The sequence below is a fragment of the Astatotilapia calliptera genome, chromosome 23, assembly GCF_964374335.1.
Source record: "Astatotilapia calliptera chromosome 23, fAstCal68.1, whole genome shotgun sequence".
Taxonomy (NCBI): Eukaryota; Metazoa; Chordata; class Actinopteri; order Cichliformes; family Cichlidae; genus Astatotilapia; species Astatotilapia calliptera.
This window is the reverse complement of record NC_137443.1, coordinates 21,931,363-21,937,379: the sequence shown is the minus strand read 5'-3', so window position 1 is coordinate 21,937,379 and position 6,017 is coordinate 21,931,363. Positions and strand designations below refer to the sequence as shown.

General features: G+C 37.9%; 1 protein-coding gene across 1 annotated transcript in view; it reads left to right on the top strand.

The window, feature by feature from the left end:
- Positions 1–4,927: 4,927 nt before the first annotated feature.
- Positions 4,928–6,017, top strand: part of LOC113016627 (uncharacterized) — a 79,176-nt gene continuing 78,086 nt past the window's right edge. Inside the window, exon 1 of the mRNA XM_080297827.1 lies at positions 4,928–5,619. The gene's annotated coding sequence lies outside the window, so the exon portion shown is untranslated. The remainder of the gene's footprint in view (positions 5,620–6,017) is intronic.

Genomic DNA, 6,017 nt, shown 5'->3' with positions numbered 1-6,017 from the left:
GCAGGCTGCAGGTTTTCTGGTGTCATGGTTGGGATTTGAAGTGTTGGTGAAGCAGGTTTGTGTGAGTTACAGCTGTATACAGTGCTGATAGTGATTCAAAGGTAATCATTTGACTTTAGGTCCCAGTCTTTGTGACTGAAGCCATCACTGATTCATAGAAACTGTGCACTATTATCAGCTCCCTTCTATTTGGTTTCACTTTTGGTTTGTAACACAGAGAAAAAAAAACCTCATGCTCCCTTAATGCAAAAGTAAACTGGAGAAAAATAATCACCTGGTGAGCAGTTATGGAAAAGTCTTCAACCCTCAGGATGATAACAAAAACACATATACCTTAACATATCGTATATATTATGGTGTACCTCCATAAAGCAATCAAGTTTACATAAGCAAATCTGAAATCTGAAACTTTGCCCTACAGTCACACAGGAAAAAACATTTTTCTGGTCCTTAGTTTCTGTGTAGTTAACAGTCTCATGCATCACTTACCGTCTATATAAACTGTCTACACAATCCTACTGGCTTCTTTAAAACAGTCAGTTGAAATAATCCGATTAATCAAAAAATCATGGTCCTCCAGTCTCCTAGCTCATATTCTCCTCTCTCACTCTTTCTCTCTCTGTGTTTCTCTACCCCTCTGTATCTGTCGTCACTAGCCACACCTTGCTTTGTAAAGGCGTGTCTCAGCCTATTTGCACCTGGGTCGATTACCACACCTATGAGAGATTTGGTCATCAGACTGTTGCTTTGCTGTGTGATCATGTGTCACTGTAAATAAACACACTGTACTGAAATCTGCATTTTGAGTACTTCCGACCACTAGCCATGACAAAAATCATCGGGATTTGACAAAAGAATAAAAGAAAGAATTCAAACTCGTACTTAGAGAAGTCATTCACATGAATATCACCTCTCTGTCCAGCAGCTCATGTGTATCTCATGTAACTCTATATGTTCTGTTTCTATATCCCTCCCAGTAAATTCATCAGTAGTTAATCGCTCTCCTGTCACAGTTCTATTTGTTTAAACACACCTCTCTGTAATTTGAAACGATGCCAGAAAGTGGTAAAAGTCAGAGGTCAAAGTTCAACCACTGCTAATGGATTTTATTTACCGCCACGGATCCTCCTTATGCTCTCAGGGGCTGACCCACCTTCTCTCTAATCCAGCCACAATTTGTGTCCAAATCATGGAAAAACATGTTTTTTTTAATGTTCAACTTTCTATGAATCAAGTTCACACAGACATGATTATCCTCTTTTTCAGCAAAACGTCCTCAGTTTGTTGAAATAGTCGACACCATGTGAGAACAATAAATGTATCACTTTATGTTGTAACCCACAAGTTGAACGGTAATGAAATGACTCTCAAAGTAAAACATCACTGCTTCCACGTCCAGTTGGTTGGACTGTGAAGGCGGAGTCAACTGGACCCAATCTCACTGCCCAGTGCGCGCTCCCGAGCAAAGGGGTCAGGTGCCGCTTCTTCTGCACTAAATGACAGCTGCACATCAGAATCAGAAACTTTAAACTGCATACATTTAAACATTTAAGGCCACTGTGCCAGTCTAATAAAAGATCTCTTAGCTTGTATGCAGATCAAACTAAATTAATTTGACTGATTGAAGAACTATTCTGCAGTTCCTGCAGCTACCAGAGTTTTCCTAGTTTTACAGCTTCCTGACTGTTTAAACAGGGGCGGATCTAGAGAAATTAGGGTGTCAACGGAATCAAATGGGGTGGAAAAATCAAAGGCTTTTTTTTTTCAAACACATATACAGGTGGTTACATATGGTTAAAATTATTCAAATTCAGTAAGTATACACGCTTTTCATATAAATATAATCTTAATTATTAATAAACTTAATTATTTTCTGTAGCCCACATAATTAAACATGCGAATTTTAATACTATGTACTGTAGCCTGTATAATAAATAAATATGTAGCCCACTAAGTATACAATCCAGAAAGCTACACAACGTGGGGCGGTTCATTTACAAACACAAGTCTAACTTAAGTGTCACACTTTTTTGTTAGAAAAAAAAAATCGAATTGTTACACGATTAAATTACACAAAATGTCAGAAATCTGCACTGTCATGAGCAAAAATTTAAACCAAATTTTTCATGATTTGTTGGATTAACCCACTGAGGTCTAAAATATAACCGTCCATGTTTGACTCCTTTTGATTTCACATTTGTATTTCACCATTTTTTTGTCTTGCCTTGCTTGGTATCATTCTTTTCAGCTCAACCTCACGAGTTTACAGTTGTTTTTTCATTGACATACTGTATTAACACAACTCATCTGAAATCACACAAAAAACATAAAATCCTAGTCATAGCTTTTTTTTACTGTACAAATCACAGACATGTTGAGTAAATTATTTTATAAGTTGAAATGTAAATATAAATGTACATTTTGAAAACGTATGCACACATTTTGTAAACATGTACAACTATTTATCTAAAAATGCAGCCAGTACACCTGCCGTTTTTTAATTTTGTGCAACCAATTAAAAAAACTACTATAACTAAAATGAGAGAACAATCAGGTGTTGCAATAAGATGCCCCACAAATTATTTGTTCCAGTAAAAAAAAAAAATGTTTGTCCGCCACAAGACAAAGGAGAACACCACAGGGATAAACCTGCAGGCCTAACAACAGGAGGTGTATCACTCCTCTTTTCCACCTAGAGACGGTGTTTACATTGTAATCTGCATTTGTGACAGTCATTAGTGCCCTCATTGACACAAAAACAACATAAAAGACTAACTACACAACGCACACTATGCACTCCAAGCTAAACGTCACAAATCTCGCCCATCTCAAAACTCGCTCTCTCTCTGTCACTCGCTTGCTCTGTCTCTCTGCCCCCTCTTCCTAAACAACCAAATCCCACGTGTTGACTTTTAAAAAATTGGTCGACATGGTACATTTTACTTTACTGTTTTCACGCTGACCTTAGAAAATGCTTTTAAAACAAACAACAACAAAAAAACTGTGACAATAGTATTTAGAAAAAAGCATGGCTTATATATATTTTTATCATAACTCTGGATTTAGTGGCCTGTCATTAGCTCTGTTCTGGTGGCTAAGATGTCATCCCTGTTGGACAACATCTCCCACCCCATGCATGAGACTCTGACAGCACTGAGCAGCTCCTTCAGTGGGAGACTGCGGCACCCACGGTGTGGGACGGAGAGATTTCGCAGGTCTTTCCTCCCCACTGCTGTCAGACTCCACAATAAAGACTTTTGCAGCTGATCAAACACACAAACCCACACATGTGCAATAAGACTGCTATATGTGCAATTCTTGTACAATTCTTCTTCTGACGAAGTTGTATTTTTGTATTTTCCTACTCAGTTGTATATAGTATTTGTATTTTATTGCATTCCAGTGTTTTCTAATTTCTGCTATATAACTTTGCACTTTTGCTGTAACAAAACAAATTTCCCACCTGTGGGACTAATAAAGGTCATCTTATCTTATCTTATCTTATTAAAATGTAAAAACCAGTGTATACTTTGAAGTCCAAACCTTCAACACTGACTGAGACTGCAGCAGTTGCAGCTTAAATCAGTCATGTGATTTGGAGGTGGTGTCTGTGGACCCCAGAGGGTTAATAACACTCACCTTCATTCCATTTCCAGAGTGTAACAACCAGCCACCTGTGTGAACTCTGAAATTCCCATGGTGTTTTTCAAAATGTGCTCTGGCACAATCATAGGCATCGCTTGCTCCAAAGAAGCCGGTCTGCACTATGGTCTCACCCATTTGTTATTGGTGGACTGGGGGAACACTATGCAATATATTCAGTTTTAGCATTTATATTCACTGTTAACTGTAACTATGCTAAAAGTGTTAATGCTATCTTATTTTAATAAACAACACTGTCATATGCAAAATTAGGGTGGCACTTGGGGTGGCAAGAGATCATTTTAGGGTGGCACATGCCCCTCTATGCCACCCTTTTAGATGTGCCCCTGTATTTAAAAAGCAATTTTTACATAATTTTTTAACCAGACGGGTTTGAAACGTGGTGATTTATGGCCAAGTTTTTCATACAATGGCGGCATCTAGTGAATCCTACAAGTACTTCCTACTTCCCAATCAAGCAAAGTGAAAGGAAAAACAGCAGCCGGCATTTTTTTTTGTTTCTTTTTTAACTATCCACAGCTAATGGATGCAGACAAAGAGGAACGATCCTAAAAGATGTGGTCTCTGTGATGTTTGGACACACTGAACTAGTAACATACTGGTAAAATTCATGAGGAAGAGGCGGACAGGTTTTAAGCTTTACTTTTCGGCTGTTTCTCTGATTCATGAGTAAAGAAAGCACACAGCCCTACCCTCTGGTTCCCATAAACTGCCTCCCCTCTATGGACTAAAACTCTAATGTTATATAACTCAGTGAAGTATTCAGAATCTAGACTTTTAATCTCCAGTGTTTCACCTTCCTGTTATTTTTGCACTAGATATCTGAAGGAATGGAAATGAATTGTAGATAAATTGTGGCAAAGTGGGTCACTGGGTCCTAGTCCTATGTCCTTGTGTTTAGTATCTCTTTTCTGTCATGTGCCTCCATGTTTGTTCCTTTCCTTGTTTCAAGGGTGAAGTGTTTTCACTTCTCTCATCGCCCTTCTCTGTATATATTCTGTCTGGTTTCCCTTTGTCCCTTGTCAGACTTTCTGTTCTTCTCATGTCACGCTCCAGGTTGTTCAGGTTTTAAGATCTATGTCTCTACTGTTTAGTATTTTAGTTCTCCCAGTTTAGTTCTAGTTAGTTTCATCTGAGTTTCCTTCTACTAATTGTTTTGTATTCTTCACCAGCCTTAAATAAACAGCTGGCTCTTGGTTAAGATTTAGTTTTGCTTCCATGCAGAATCTGCAGACTATGTGTGTGTGTGTGTGTGTGGGGGGGGGGGGGGTGTCTTCGAGAGCTCTATAGATTCTGATTAAACTTCAGCACAGCAGAGCCAAATTAAATAATAATGTACAGCTTAATAACTTGTACATGTATAAACTTGAAAATGATCTAAATTATTTTATATCAATATGGCACCGCTGAAGATCATTCATGCGAGTCCAAGCTGGTGAAAAATAGAGAATACAATCTAGTTTCTCTCCCAAGGATTGGCTTCTTACCTCATCTTCTTCTGGTATCATTTTCAAAGCATATAAATAAATAAATAAATAAATAAATACTTAAGCACAAACTATGACAAAAAGAAAGAAAAAAAAATCTAAATTACATTGTTTAACTTGAAAGTTTTGAAAGTTTTTATTTACTGAAAATGTTTTCAGATATGTAAAACTATATGTCCAGCAATGTTATTTATTCCCTTCACTCTTCTTACAGTAGTGTTTATTTCCTCATCATTTCCAGTACTCCACACTGTGGCATATTTTTACAGGGCTGATTGTCAGCTGTATGTGTACTAATGGTGACATCTAGTGGATCCTAAAAGCTTTAACAGAAAGTGAAAGTAAAAGCAGCTCAGCCTGAACACACCCAGAGTGAACCGGTATCAGAGATTAAAAGAACAAGTTTTGAGAGACTGCCAAAAGAAAACAGTTTCTATGATATCTGGAGGCAGAGAGCAGCATCACACAGGTACGATTATAAGGAAAAGATGAACAGTTTTCAAACTGCAGGAACTTCGTTTTAAGGTTGTTTCTAAATGTGACACGAAACCGTTGTACAGACTTTTTACAGCCCTTTGGTTTCCACATCGCCTCCGCACAGAGGTGACCAGCTGTTGAGGTGAACTGGAAATTTGAGATAACATCATAAATATTTATAAATAACCCACTGCGTTATCTCTAACTCTTTAAACTTCAGGTTTAAACTTTCTGTCTGTCCGTTTGGAGATCCGCGTTTTATGTTCTTTATGGTAAATGACCCGCATGTGTAGGCTAACCCGAGGAGCTCAGTGTTAAAGGTCAAGGGGTTTTTTTTCCGTTTCGACGAAAAACAAACCGGATTTTTCGTACGTCATATAAACCCTTTGT